Genomic DNA, 15,239 nt, shown 5'->3' with positions numbered 1-15,239 from the left:
TTCTTTTTATATTTGTACATTTTTTGATTTCTGCAGGTAACATATTTAAACAATTTGGTATCATGTAGTCTAGCGTTCTTTTTCCATATTTGTTTACATGCTTTGGTACGATTAGTCCTTCATTTAATGTAAAACGAGTATTGTAAGTGTGTTCCAGTCTATTTATGTACATAGGGCTATTTATGTGCTGAAAAATTATTTTATACCACATAATTGCTCTTACCGAGAGGATTTTCAGATTTTGATAAAGGTATGGAACATTATGCCTTTGTTCATATAAACTTTTATGAGCTAATAATTTAACAAGAGAATTTTGAACTGATTGAACATGATTTATATTTGTTTTAGAGGAAAATCCCCAAGCTGTAATTCCATACCTTATGATAGATTCAGCTAGTGATAAATAAATTATTCGAAGTGTGCATATTGGAACATAAAATTTTAATTTATATAATCTACTAATAATAGATCTCAGTCGTTCACAGACTTTATTTATCTGTAAATCCCATTTGAAAAAACAATCAATAATAACACCTAAATAAACATATTTTTTAACCAGTTCAATATTTTCACATGTACACAACGCAGGGATACCAACATGTAGGCAATCTGAATTGTGTGTTTTAATTTCGGGTATAATAGTATTTACCTTGGCATTTGGTGATCTAATGTGTATCAATTTAGTTTTTTTTGCATTTATGATTAGGCCAGAGTCGTGAGACCATTTTAAAAGTTCAATGTAATCTTTTTGTAAAAGTTCAATACATAATTGCAAATCACTGCAAGAAAACACCAATGCAGTATCATCCGCGTACACAAAGTGTTTTACATGTTTAAAAATAAATTTAATAAAAGATACATAAATTATATATAAAATAGGACCTAATATGGAACCTTGAGGAACACCTGCTAAGATTTTTCTTTTTTTACTTAATGTGTTCAAAAGCTTTATTTGCATGCACCTGTTGTTCAAATAATTTTCAAATAGTTTTAGAAGTTTCCCTCTTATTACTATGATTTCTAGTATTTTCAACAATTTTTTATGGTTAATAGTGTCAAATGCCTTGGAATAATCTATAAATAAGACTAATACATGATGTTTATTATTTAAATTATTATTTATCAAGCTGGCAAACTTTTGAAGTAGCACTTCAGTGCCCTTTTTTTTGGAATCCATATTGGTTAGTATCAATAATAGAAAAATCTTCCAAATATTTTATTAATTTAATTTGAATGTATTTTTCAAGAATGTTTTCGAGTGATGGCAAAATACTGATTGGTCTATAATTACCCAAAATGGTGTGATCACCTCCTTTATAAATGGGTCTGATAATACTACATTTTAAATCATCTGGAATTTTTGCTTCAAATAAGATTCTGTTTACAAAATGGGTTATAATTGGACCTAATGTTAATATATGTTTTTTAATATCGCTCATTCTGATATTATCGATTCCAGGAGAAGAGCTTTTAAGTTGTTTCACAATGTTTTCTATATCAGCAATTTTAGCCCTAGGTAGGTACATGCTTTGAGGCATCTCCTCTGGTTCAAACCCAGTTGTCCTGTGATTACATTTATGTAACATATTGCAAACATTGTCAGAGAAATAATCAACAAAGTCATTTGTTACGCTTTCTTCGGTCCGATCTTTCATCAAATATTTGGATGCAACTTGGTCACAATCATTTTTACATTTCTTTCCTAAAATTTGATTACATTCGTCCCATGTTTTTTTTGAGTCTTGAAATATATTTTTGAATTTATCATTATAGTATGAGGTTTTTAATTTTATTAACAATTTATTTAAAATATTTCGAAAACACTTATATTCTTTTTCATAGTATTTGTTCGTTGGAGCATTTCTCCAACGATTGTATAATCTTTTTTTAATTTTATAAAGTGCATCAGTAGATATCCATTCATTTATGGCATGCGGTCGGTTTTTTGATTTTTTGCTTATTTCAATTGTGCTTTTTTTATACAAGTCATCAAAATAATTTTTAATTTTCAAATAAATAACAGAACATTCGGTTTCCTTTAGAAGCGATTTCCAATCATAATTACAAATATGTTTATCAACCAGTTTTTGCGAAAGAATTTTAACTTTATTATAATCATTTGAGTTTAAATTATCTACCGAGTTTTAGCGTATACTTATAGCTGTTGTGTTGTGATCGGCAATGTTATAGTCACATACACATGCGAAGATTGTACTGGTTAATCCAGCGGGCAGTTTACCGCTTATTCGCACGTAGAAATGATCGATACATGAACTATTTATTTTCTGTTTAACAATTACTTCCCTAGTGACGCCATCTATACATTTTTTCAAATAGTTATTTGTAAGAATATTTTCATAATTTATTATGATAGGATCATTTTTGTTTAATAAATTTAATTTATGTCGCCGAAAAATATTACACTTTCATTTGATTTAATATTGTTTTCAAACACAGAGGATATTTCTGACGAAAATGATAGCTTATTTAGATTCGGAGGTCGGTATATTGCTAAGACATTTAAAGTGCTCTTATTTGGAAGTGTCAGTATTCCAAAAACGTTCTCAAAAAATTTGGTGTCCAGAAATATTTGCGAAAAGGAAAGGTTATTCTTTATATATAACAAGATGCCTCCACCGGATTTTTGTTTTCTACAATAGTGATACGAATTGTATCCGGGAATATCATAAAGATTAACAAGTTCCGAACGAATTGCCGTTTCGCTAAGCATGAGTACGTCAACGTGATTTAAACAGTCTTTAAAATAAACATGAAATAGGTCGAAATATTTACATATTGACCTAATGTTTAGTTGAACAAAATTAAGTTTACTTGTATCACATTTCCTTGAATCTTGCTTTTGAAACCATTCACGCAGGTTATTTACTTTACAAAAATTAATATCATTGTCATCATCTATGAAACTAAAAGACATAATGATTTAAATAAAATATTTCCAAAACATTCATGGTTAGATTATAGTATTGTTCAGTATAAGGTAGGTTTAATAATTTGCATCAGTAAATACATACTGTACATTTTCTACATGAAATATATTTGTTTCGTTCATTGAATTTTAATTGATAACTAATTGATAATTAATTGATAACATGATAATTAATGGATAACAATAATTTATTTATTTCATTCTCCATTTGGTAACGATTTGTAAGTAAGATAGTGTGCGTGAGTTTACGCCGCTAAAACAAGTATTGAAACAGTAGTGCAGATTTAAATGGGAATATTGGTATTGCGGTGTATATAAACTATTATACTCTTTATATAAAATATAATAAAATATATCACTTATAACATTCCGTATAAAAGTAAAAAGTTGAAATACAATATTTATTAATAGATAATTTAGATGCAAGGCAATGGACATAATAGTATATGTAGAGTAGGTGTATAGAACGTATTTAAATAGTGTAGGCCTATAAACATGAAAAGCAATGTAGTTGAATATTTAAAATAAAAATGTTTTCCGTAAACTTTTAACTGTGAATCAGCATGTGACTCGTCAGAAAAGAAAATTATTAGATTCACTCGTAACGTGACAAAGGTTTTCTTTCACTGTGAGTCAGCATGTGTCTTATCAGAGAGCCCTTCCGAGAAAATGAGAAGTTGCACTCGGAACATGAAAAAGGTTTTTTTCCACTGTGAGTAAACATATGGCTCTTCAAAGTGCCCCTTCGAGAACATAAATAGTTGCACTCGGAACATGAAAAAGGTTTTTCTTCACTGTGAGTAAGCATATGGCTCTTCAAAGTGCCCCTTTGAGAACATGAATAATTGCACTCAGAACAAGAAAAAGGTTTTTCTCTACTGTGAGTCAGCATGTGCCTCGTTAGATGGCTTTTTTGAGAATATGAATAGTTGCACTCGGAACATGAAAAGGGTTTTTTTCCACTGTGTGTCAGCATGTGCCTCGTAAGATGGCTTTTTCTAGAATATGAATAGTTGCACTCAGCACATGAAAAAGGTTTTTCTCCACTGTGAGTGAACATATGGCTCTTCAAAGTGCCCCTTCGAGAACATGAATAGTTGCACTCGGAACATGAAAAAGGTTTTTCTCCACTGTGAGTAAGCATATGGCTCTTCAAAGTGCCCCTTTGAGAACATGAATAATTGCACTCAGAACATGAAAAAGGTTTATCTCCACTGTGAGTCAGCATGTGACGCGTAAGATTGCCCCTTTGAGAACATGAATAATTGCACTCAGAACATGAAAAAGGTTTTTTTCCACTGTGTGTCAGCATGTGCATCGTAAGATGGCTTTTTCTAGAATATGAATAGTTGCACTCAGCACATGAAAAAGCTTTTTCTCCACTGTGAGTCAGCATGTGACTCGTCAGATCGCCCCTTCGAGAACATGAATAATTGCACTCGGAACATGAAAAAGGTTTTTCTCCACTGTGAGTAAACATATGGCTCTTCAAAGTGCCCCTTCGAGAACATGAATAATTGCACTCAGCACATGAAAAAGCTTTTTCTCCACTGTGAGTCAGCATGTGTTTCGTCATATAGCCCCTTTGAGAACATGAATAATTGCACTCAGAACATGTAAATGGTTTTTCTCCACTGTGAGTCAGCATGTGACTCGTCAGATCGCCCCTTCGAGAACATGAATAATTGCACTCAGAACATGAAAAAGGTTTTTCTCCACTGTGAGTAAACATATGGCTCTTCAAAGTGCCCCTTCGAGAACATGAATAATTGCACTCGGAACATGAAAAAGGTTTTTCTCCACTGTGAGTAAGCATATGGCTCTTCAAAGTGCCCCTTCGAGAACATGAATAATTGCACTCAGAACATGAAAAAGGTTTTTCTCCACTGTGAGTCAGCATGTGTTTCGTCAGATTTCCCCTTCGAGAACATGAATAATTGCACTCAGAACATGAAAAAGGTTTTTCTCCACTGTGAGTAAGCATATGGCTCTTCAAAGTGCCCCTTCGAGAACATGAATAATTGCACTCAGAACATGAAAAAGGTTTTTCTCCACTGTGAGTCAGCATGTGTTTTGTCAGATTTCCCCTTCGAGAACATGAATAATTGCACTCGGAACATGAAAAAGGTTTTTCTCCACTGTGAGTAAACATATGGCTCTTCAAAGTGCCCCTTCGAGAACATGAATAATTGCACTCGGAACATGAAAAAGGTTTTTCTTCACTATGATTAAGAATATGGCTCTTCAAAGTGCCCCTTCGAGAACATGAATAATTGCACTCAGAACATGAAAAAGGTTTTTCTCCAATTTGAGTCAGCATGTGACTCGTCAGATTGCTCTTTCGAGAACATGAATAGTTGCACTCGGAACATGCAAAAGGTTTTTCTCCACTGTGATTCAGCATGTGCCACGTAAGATGGCTTTTTCGAGAATATGAACAGTTGCACTCAGCACATGAAAAAGGTTTTTCTCCACTGTGAGTAAGCATATGTCTCTTCAAAGTGCCCCTTTGAGAACATGAATAATTGCACTCAGAACATGAAAAAGGTTTTTCTCCACTGTGAGTCAGCATGTGCCTCGTAAGATGGCTTTTTCTAGAATATGAATAGTTGCACTCAGCACATGAAAAAGCTTTTTCTCCACTGTGAGTCAGCATGTGCCTCGTAAGATGGCTTTTTCTAGAATATGAATAGTTGCACTCAGCACATGAAAAAGCTTTTTCTCCACTGTGAGTCAGCATATGTTTCGTCATATAGCCCCTTTGAGAACATGAATATTTGCACTCAGAACCTGAAAAAGGTTTTTCTACACTGTGAGTCAGCATGTGACTCGTCAGATTGCTCCTTTGAGAACATGAATAATTGCACTCAGAACATGAAAAAGGTTTTTCTCCACTGTGAATCAACATGTGACTCGCCAGATTGCCCTTTCGAGAATATGAATAGTTGCACTTGGAACATGAAAAAGGTTTTTTCCCTGTATGGGTGCTTAAGTGCCTTTTGAAATTCGACTTATCAAAATTGGAATAGGTGCAATGAGGACAAAATAATTGTTTTTCCATAGGATGCGTCTTCAGATCTGTAGAAAAAAATAACGAAATACGATTATAAAGGCTCAGTACGACTTAATATCAATACTAAGGATAAGAAAGCACAGAAAATTGATTAAATTTATAAAAAATAAGGCAGAAATTATAAAGAAGAAGGAATTATTTTTACCGGACTGGTCAATGCTTTCAAAGCGTTCTAAGCATTCCTTTTTTACATCCTGCAGGTCTATATCAATTTCCACACAAGAGAATCCCCCATCATTATCTTCTCGGCGTCCGAGTTCCGCCTTGACCGTTATAGTCTCCTCATTAATGCAAGCTATAATACAACATGTTCGTACATTGACAATTTTTTTTTTTTGGTACACTAATGTTTAAGACAAGATTTTTAATGCAGAGCACAAAGGGTAACAATTATTTTTATAAGCAATAATTATTAGCCTGAACACTCATCCACATTGAAAAATCTCCTGATAAAAGATACATGACGCCAACAGGACTTGAACCCGTGTCCAAACCGTACCAAAAAAAAAAAATAATATTTGACAAGTTCAAGTATCTTCACCAAAAAATGTAGACAATTTGTCTCGACGCCATCTAGTGAGAGAGTTAGCACTTACAATGCCTTTCTCATGTAAAATAAAGTTGGTTGTTTTCAGGTGAAAAAATGTAATAAGCAGTAATTGTTGAATGAAACACTAGTATATATTGAATTATTTCGCGGATAAGAGATAAGCCGCCATAGCTCAATGGTCAGAGCTGTCGACCGGAAATCGAAAGGACACGGGTTCAAGTCCCGTTTGCGTCATGAATCTTTTATTAGGAGATTTTTCAATGTGGATGAGTGTTTCAGGCTAATAATTATTGCTTATAAAAATAATTGACAATTGATGTTAAACAAAAAAAAAATTACATCAAATATTTTCGATAAAAAAAATCGTTGATTAACCCTGCAGAAGTGAGAATTAGGAGAAGAGAGTTCAAGGTTAATTGAAGAGAATTAATAAGAATGACCCGGATGTCCGCTTCAGGAAGGAAAAGGTATTTGTTCTTAAGCACCTTCAGCGTGGAGTCATTTTAAGTCAACGAAATGATGTGTTCTTCCATCAATTTGTATTTTTAACGTATGAGTATAAAGTGGACAACTTGATAAATCAAGCATTTATTGTGAGCATTAGCGGCTTCTGTGATTGTAGGGTATGGCTCTCGACTAGTAATCTGGAGGTCCCGGGATAAAATTCCAGCGGACGCAAGTAAATTTTATTTGATGGCTTCATGATATCTCACAATTTATTTTTGTAGCGCGTTCCAGCGTGGGAGATACTTTCGGTATCGCCTTGGTGTAATATAAATTCACAATTTAAACATTGATTGAAATTACGACATCTGAATAGCCAGGACTTCACACCTATCACCTCCCCATCTTCATCCCCTCCTTTCTACCAGCCTTACAACATACACCAATTAAACCAAGAGGTTCAGAGCAGTTAGGACTCATTTGGGGAATTCACAAAAACTAAATAAAAATTACTAACTTTGACTAATGTTGTAGTTTGGCTGTTCTGGTAAAGATATATATCATGATAAAAATTGAAAATGACTACGGCAAAAGAGGACCGCGTGAACAAGCATATTATGTTCTGTCGCCATGGCAATCCAAAATGGACTTGGATTAATAATAAATTATTTATTTTACGTATGTAATGCAACTAACTGGCTGTCTGAGTACTCTCCGCACATTCCTTCTTTACATCTGGGAGGTCGAAATCCATAAACGTGTTCGGCATTACACATCCGCCTCCTTCCTGGGGCCCTGGTTCCGTCTTGACGGAAACAGTTTCTTGGTTTTCTAGATCCATGGCACTGCTGTGGTAGGGTTTGGTAATTGGTACAAGCCCAAACAAATAAATATGTACCTGAAACAGAACATAGTTGTAACGGAACCCTCTTTCGAATGAGCTTAATATTTTTTGGTTGAAATATTCTGTCAAAACAATGATATCTAATGCGATACTCATATTTGGAAATAGGGATATACATATTGTGACTATCTTGACCTTGAAGTTGACATTTGAAATCTGTTGAAAGATTTGTCGTTAATCGTCTGATAAGTTAATATAACTATAACTATAAGTAAAGTTAAGCGGGTAAAACTTTTGTTAAGTCCGCTAATCCGCTCTTAATAAAATATTTGTCACTAAAAACTAAAATATTTCCAAAACACTTTATTAAAATAAGCAGACGTCTAATTGACAGTTTGAACGTTACGCAAACAAAACGCCAATAGATTTCCTAACTTAGGTGTACCGATAAGGGCCACTACCGAAATGATTAGAGTAATTATTAAAAGCATTAGAACTTACTTATAAATATCACAAGTATGGGAATATAAATTGAACTTCGTGGGTTAATCAGTGTAAGGGATAAAATGTAGAATTAGAGATTAAAAACCGGGTGATACGACTGGCGATGACAAAAGGATGAATCAACAAATTAGGTTAGTTTTACAAAGACAATAATGAAGTCATAGACAAGTTAATAAAACTCCATGGTTGGTGGAAATCGACTGACGTTTATTTAGTTTATAGATGCATCATAGATGGAGCTAGTCACACATATTAATTTTGTTATATAATTCTAACACCCTCTCGTAACAAAATAAACTAAATACCATTCTAACAAAACAATATTATGAAAATGGATTTAAATTTCCGATATGCCCATTGAACTTAAAAATTTTTGATGTTTATTCGAACAAAGACTTTTTGTTAACAAGTCAGCTGGCATATTGGAAGTCGACACATATTCAAGCTCAACTTTATTATCAAATACACATTCTCTGACAAAGTGATGTCGTGCATCAATGTGCTTGGTGCGTTTATGAAACAGTGGATTAACAGACAAATTAATAGAACTTTGACTGTCACTATATAAACATACCGGTGTATTTTTATGTATTTCTATCATATCAGATAATAAGTTATTTAAGTAAATAGCCTCTTTGCAAGCTTCGGATAGAGCCATATATTCTGCTTCAGTACTAGACAAGGCAACTGTTCTTTGCTTTCTAGATTCATAAGATATAACACATCCTGACATTATGAAGCAGAACCCAGTATATGACCTTCTATCTAAGGTACATGATGCCCAATCAGCATCTACAAAACCATGTAAAGAATAATCACTTTTCTTATAAACTAAAGCATAGCTTTTGGTTTTTTGTAGATATTTTAACAATCTTTTTAAATGTTTCCAATGAGTTTCATTATAACAGCTATTATACTGACTTAGGTAACTTACGCTGTAAGCAATGTCTGGTCTTGTCAACACAGATAAGTACATAAGACTCCCTATTAACTGTTGGTATGGATATTTTATAATATCATCACTTTTATTTACATCTTTCTCTAACTTTAAATTAACTTCCATAGGGGTCTTTGAAGTATGACAATCTGACATATTGAACTTATTTAAAATATTGTTTACAAAAAGCTCTTGATCAACAGTAATACAATCTTTTTGAGCATTCACTCTCATTCCTAGACACTGTTTAATCTCACCTAAATCTTTTATCTTAAATTTATCGATAAGTTCATTCTTTAACTGTTCATAATAACTTTCTGAATTATAGAATACAAAGAAATCATCCACAAATAATGCAACAAATATTTTAACATTATTATTACTTTTTATGAAAAGACAAGGTTTAGATTTGGATTTTTTATATCCTAAGTTCAATAAACATTCTTCTACTCTAATATACCAACTCCTAGCAGACTGTTTGAGACCATAAATGGCTCTTTTTAATTTCAATACTTTATTTTTACAATCAACAAAATGAGAGTATTCTGGTATTTCTGTAAAAACATTTTCCTTAAGAAAACCATTTAAGAATGCTGTTGGTACATCAAGGTGGTTCATATTGAGATCAAGTTGTACACTCAAGGCAAACAATAATCTAAGAGTGGAATATCTTAACACTGGTGAGAAGGTTTCGGTAAAATCTATACCCTTCTTCTGAGAAAAACCTTTTGCAACAAGTCTTGCTCTGAAACGCACTTCACCATCACTGTTATATTTCTTTTTAAGAACCCACTTATTTTTTACCACTGTGCCGTCCTTTGGCCTGTCCACTAGCTCCCAAGTGTCATTATCACTAAAGAATTTTAACTCCTCCTTTATTGCGATTTGCCATTGCACTTTCTCGGGTCCAGTTATAGCCTCAGCAAGAGAAATCTGTCCACTTGACACGTCTTCTATACACATGTTCGTGTAACCGTAATAGTCTGGTTTACGTTTAGCTCGTTTTTCTGGAACAACATTTGCATCCGCGGGAACAACATTTGTGTCAGCCGGGGTCAAAGTCTCATAAAGACTGTCATCTGACTCACTTGTCGATTCAGCAGGAACATATGTAACATCATTCACATCATCTTCTTCGATATATGTGCTATTCAACTGACTGTCTCCTGTGTAATCTGGTTGCTGTTTTTCTTCTACGAAAATAGTTGTTGATGAACTGTCATTAATATTTTCCATCACTACAACATCTCTGCTGGTCATAATACGATTGGTCTTCGGGTTTTAAAGCCTGTAACCCTTAATGTTCTCTGGGTAACCAATCAGGATATGTTCTTCAGCCTTTCTGTCCCATTTAGTCCTCTTTGCTTTCGGAACGTGGACCATCACAGGACTGCCAAATATCCGAATATGGCCGAGATCTGGTTTTTTACCACTCTATAGCTCATAAGGTGTTTTTTGTAATCCTGATGCCAAAGTTCTGTTTCGTAAGTAGACTGCAGTATTCACTGCTTCAGCCCAAAACTTCTTATGCAAATTAGCCTCAAACAAAAGACACCGAGCTCTCTCCACCACTGTTCTGTTTAGTCTTTCGCACAGGCCATTCTGTTCCGGTGTATGGGGGTTCGTCATTTGATGCACAATACCATTTTTATTCAAAAAATTATCAAATTCTAACGAACAAAACTCCCCACCATTGTCTGTTCTCAATACTTTGAGTTTTCTGCCTGTCTGTGTTTCAACAAGAGCTATAAACTCTTTGAAATACTTAAACACCTGATTTTTGGTGTTAAGTAAATACACAAATGCCATTCTAGTATAGTCATCTACAAAAAGCAGAAAGTACTTGGCTTGTCCAATTGAAATTTGTTCCATGGGTCCACAGACATCGGCATGAACAAGTTCTAGCACATTTTCACACCTTGACCCTTTGTGTGAAAATGGCATTCTCGACTGCTTCCCTTCACAACATGTGATGCAGTTGGACTTATCAAAGTCAGCCTTATCCGGGTATAAAATTCCCTCCACAGCACCATCATTCATAGCATTCAAAGTTTTACTGTTAATGTGTCCCAACCGTCGATGCCATATTTCACTTGTCACATTTGTCGCTGAGCACGCAAACAAATTTTCTGACTTAATATTCAATCTATACACTCCATTTACTAGATTTGCTATTCCTACCAGCACATTCTGTCGATTGCGTATATAGCAAACTTCCGATTCAAAGTTAACCTTGTTTCCACTTTGAATCAGCTGACTTACTGATAACAAATTAGTTGACAGGTTAGGCACACATAAAACATGTTTAACAGGGATATCAAACTCCAAATTGTCCACTACGGTCGTAATCATCGTGTTTCCTGAGCATATAACTGGTATTTTGTTTTGATTTGCAACTACTATTTCTTTTACTTTGTGTCTGTACGACACATTTTGTAAACAATTCTTATCAGTAATCATGTGTGAACTTGCACCCGAATCTACGTACCAATCGGAATTTTCGAATGTTCCATTCAAAAATATCGCACTAAATGCATTACTTTCACTTTTATGCTGTGAATTATTATGGCACTTATTCATATAATGTGTTTCTTACATTTATAACAGCGGATTGTTTTGTCAGAATTCAAAGATGGCGGCGGTGATTCTTTCGATTTTGACGTATAAGCAGGGTTGCCATTTTTCTTGCTATTTCGGAGCTGCCAACCTTTTGACAAAAAAGCACTATTTGTTCCAGAGCTGCCAACTTCCGAACTCATGTCCAACAATTTCGACTTTATAACATCCGTGCTGATGTGCAATCCACTATGCTCTATGGCCATTACTAAAGGAGCAAACCTGTCTGTTAGCCCCGCCAGTAATAATGACCCGATCCACTCATCAGTGATCTGGAAGCCGGTACCTTTAAGTTTCTGTGCGGTATCAACCATTTGCGTTACATAGGCACCCATTGACTCGGAGTCTTCTAATCGAATAGATATTAGCTGACGAAGTAGACTGATGCGACGAGTGAAGCCACAATCATCATATAGGGCCTTCAAACGCTTCCATATATCTTGTACTGTTTGCTCATTTTTGATGTGAACATAAATTGAAGAATCAATCGTCATAATAAGTTTAGATTTTGCCTTTTTATCATCCAGACTTGTACAATCAGATGATTCTGGCTTGTGAATATCCACACCATCCAACATCAAAAAATGTTCAGCTGCAAACGCCCACTCATCATAATTTTCACGTCTCTTCAATTTAGGTACATTCACTATGTAACTTCCCGCCATGTTGAAATAAACGCACACCGAGAACGCGGTAACAGATTGTCGATCACAAAAAACAGTTATCATTGCGGCGATTTACACTGTTTTCATAGAGTATATGATATACTGGTCTCTGATTGTCCAACTAAATAGTATTTTATGCAGGAAAACTTTGATTTAACGCGAGTTATAGCTCTGGGTCCATAACCTAATAAAACTCCAAGGTTGGTGGAAATCGACTGACGTTTATTTAGTTTATAGATACATCATAGATGGAGCTAGGCACACATATTAATTTTGTTATATAATTCTAACACAAGTATTATGACATCAGCTGAATCACACTTAGCCCGCGCCACGCAACGTAACGCGGCGCAACGTTCTTGTCGGTGTTTACACTGGCCCACGTACGTGCGCGTCGCTTGTGACCACGTGACAAGGGGTCTCTGACTCTGGTGGTGCGCATGCGCGTCAGTTGATGCTGCTGCTTTACCTGCCAACCGAAAACTCATGTGGGTAGCAAAAGCTAAATAAGTACTAGATGTTTAAGATCACAATAGTATAGTTTTATGACGTTTCGTACGCTCAGACGACATATCAAATGACAGTGTGGGTCGACCTCTTTTCGTTTTTACTATTTCTGGTAAAGGTTTATAATTCTTAAACATAACGAGGCTTTCGAGCCATTCTTTATTATTTTATAAAAAGAAGTCATGGATTCTGTGACACTTCAACCATTTGGTTTTCAATTTAGAACAGAATGCAGCCATTTCATTAAAAAGTTCTTTTTGATTAAAGAGTTGACAATAAGTAAGTTCTAAGAGGTGTTTTTTCAGGAATTTTTCTTTTTCGTCAAATTTCTTAACTCCAGAATTCTTCAAAATCATGTATAATTCGAATCTCGTAAGAACCACGTCAGAAATTGTATCTAAAACAAAACACATTGATTATTAGACTACAACTGTTTTTTTATGAAAACTGATAGTCCTCACTTTCAAGTGCTATAATTTAAAAAATTGTGCATACTTGCAACTACTTATAATTAAATCTTGTAGCTAAGATACTAAACTATATAAAAACAATTAAAATATGACGGGATCTCGTCTATCTCGGAACTCTAAACTATATACCTCTATGTTTAATATATTTACAAGAAAATATTTCATTCAAATAGGTGTTTGTTTTAATTTAAATTTATGACATATAGTACGAGGATATCAATAACTACTATAATATAATTAAAGTACATACCATAAAACATCGTATCCATATTGAATTGGATCTGTACACTTGATAGATTTTGCTTTTTATAAACTTGAAAAGTATTGAAATTTACACGCTTTCGAAAACTGACACAGTCACCCGCACAAAGGTCAAGTTCAAACTGATCTCTTCCCGTCAGTATCGCGATTAGGGCGAAACGCTTTGGGGTAATTATGCAACACTTAATGAACTTCAAAACAAGCATACTTGCTTCATTGTAAAGAACATTTGATTTCCTGAATTTCAGCCAACGCGTTACATGAAGTCACCCCAATGTGCATCGGTACAAATTACCGTGTATTCCTAAAGCTAAAAGTTTAGACAATAATAGGCTGTGGTCGATTTTATCGAATGCTTTGGAGAAATCTGTATATATAGCATCCACTTGGATTCGTTTGTCCATTGATTTTGAAATATGTTCGGTGAATACTGCAAGATTGGATACAGTTGATTTTTTTTCATAAAGCCGTGTTGATTATCAGTTATAACAGACTTAACACAGTCATAGAGTTGCTCATGAACAATCTTTTCAAGAATCTTACTGAAGATAGGTAGTTTTGAAATTGGCCGATAGTTTTATTATCTTATTATATTATATTTCAGCGCCCTTGAGGTAATTTCTCACGAAAACGGCGCTATATAAATTAGCCAAATATTATTAAATATTACTATATCTTTTATGTTTTTTTATTATTATTTCATCTATGATTCATACTTGCATACTTATGTTTCTATAAAATAGTATTTTTTAGTTCTCTTATGTTATTTTTATTATTATTTGAGGCCAGTCAAATTGAAAAGTTTAGTTCAAATAATAATTTAGCACTTAATATAAAACAAAACCGGTAAAGTAAATAACAGCCAGATATTAGTTGTGCGATAGCCGCGTGGACCATCAACACATGGGTGAGGTTATAATTAGAATAATCTCGGCAGGTGTGTGCCGATGTGAATTAACGCTTAGATCACACACCAAACAGAAAGGTACTCGTAATGTAAACTTACGGTTTTCGGTGAGCGCTCGGTGGTGGAGGAATTCACATGCACCTGGAGAGGATTGCACATATCGGTACGGTACACGGTAAAAGTCGTTAACTGTCATTCGATCCTGGTTTCGTTAAGGCGCAGGCGCGGGCAGCTCAGTCAACTCAAAGCCACACTGCGCAGAGACAAACTGATAAATTGGCATCCTAGCCTCCTTATTGGTTGGAGCGGAAAAAGTGTCAAAACAATACATCGTCACGAAACAGTAGTAATAAAAAGACAGCTCACCGCAGGAGTTGTAATGTAGAAAAATTGGGAAGTGTATAAGCTTATAATATAGTTGGGTGATTAGAAAATAATTGAAAGCATTGGTAAATAAAGTATGGATTAATACAGAATAGACAGTTGTGTTCAGAGGTGATAAAAATGTGTTTTT

This window comes from Hesperophylax consimilis, unplaced genomic scaffold (genome assembly GCF_061612785.1).
Source record: "Hesperophylax consimilis isolate HC1 unplaced genomic scaffold, BYU_Hcon_1.0 scaffold_32, whole genome shotgun sequence".
In the NCBI taxonomy this organism is placed as follows: Eukaryota; Metazoa; Arthropoda; class Insecta; order Trichoptera; family Limnephilidae; genus Hesperophylax; species Hesperophylax consimilis.
This window is presented reverse-complemented; position numbering follows the sequence as displayed.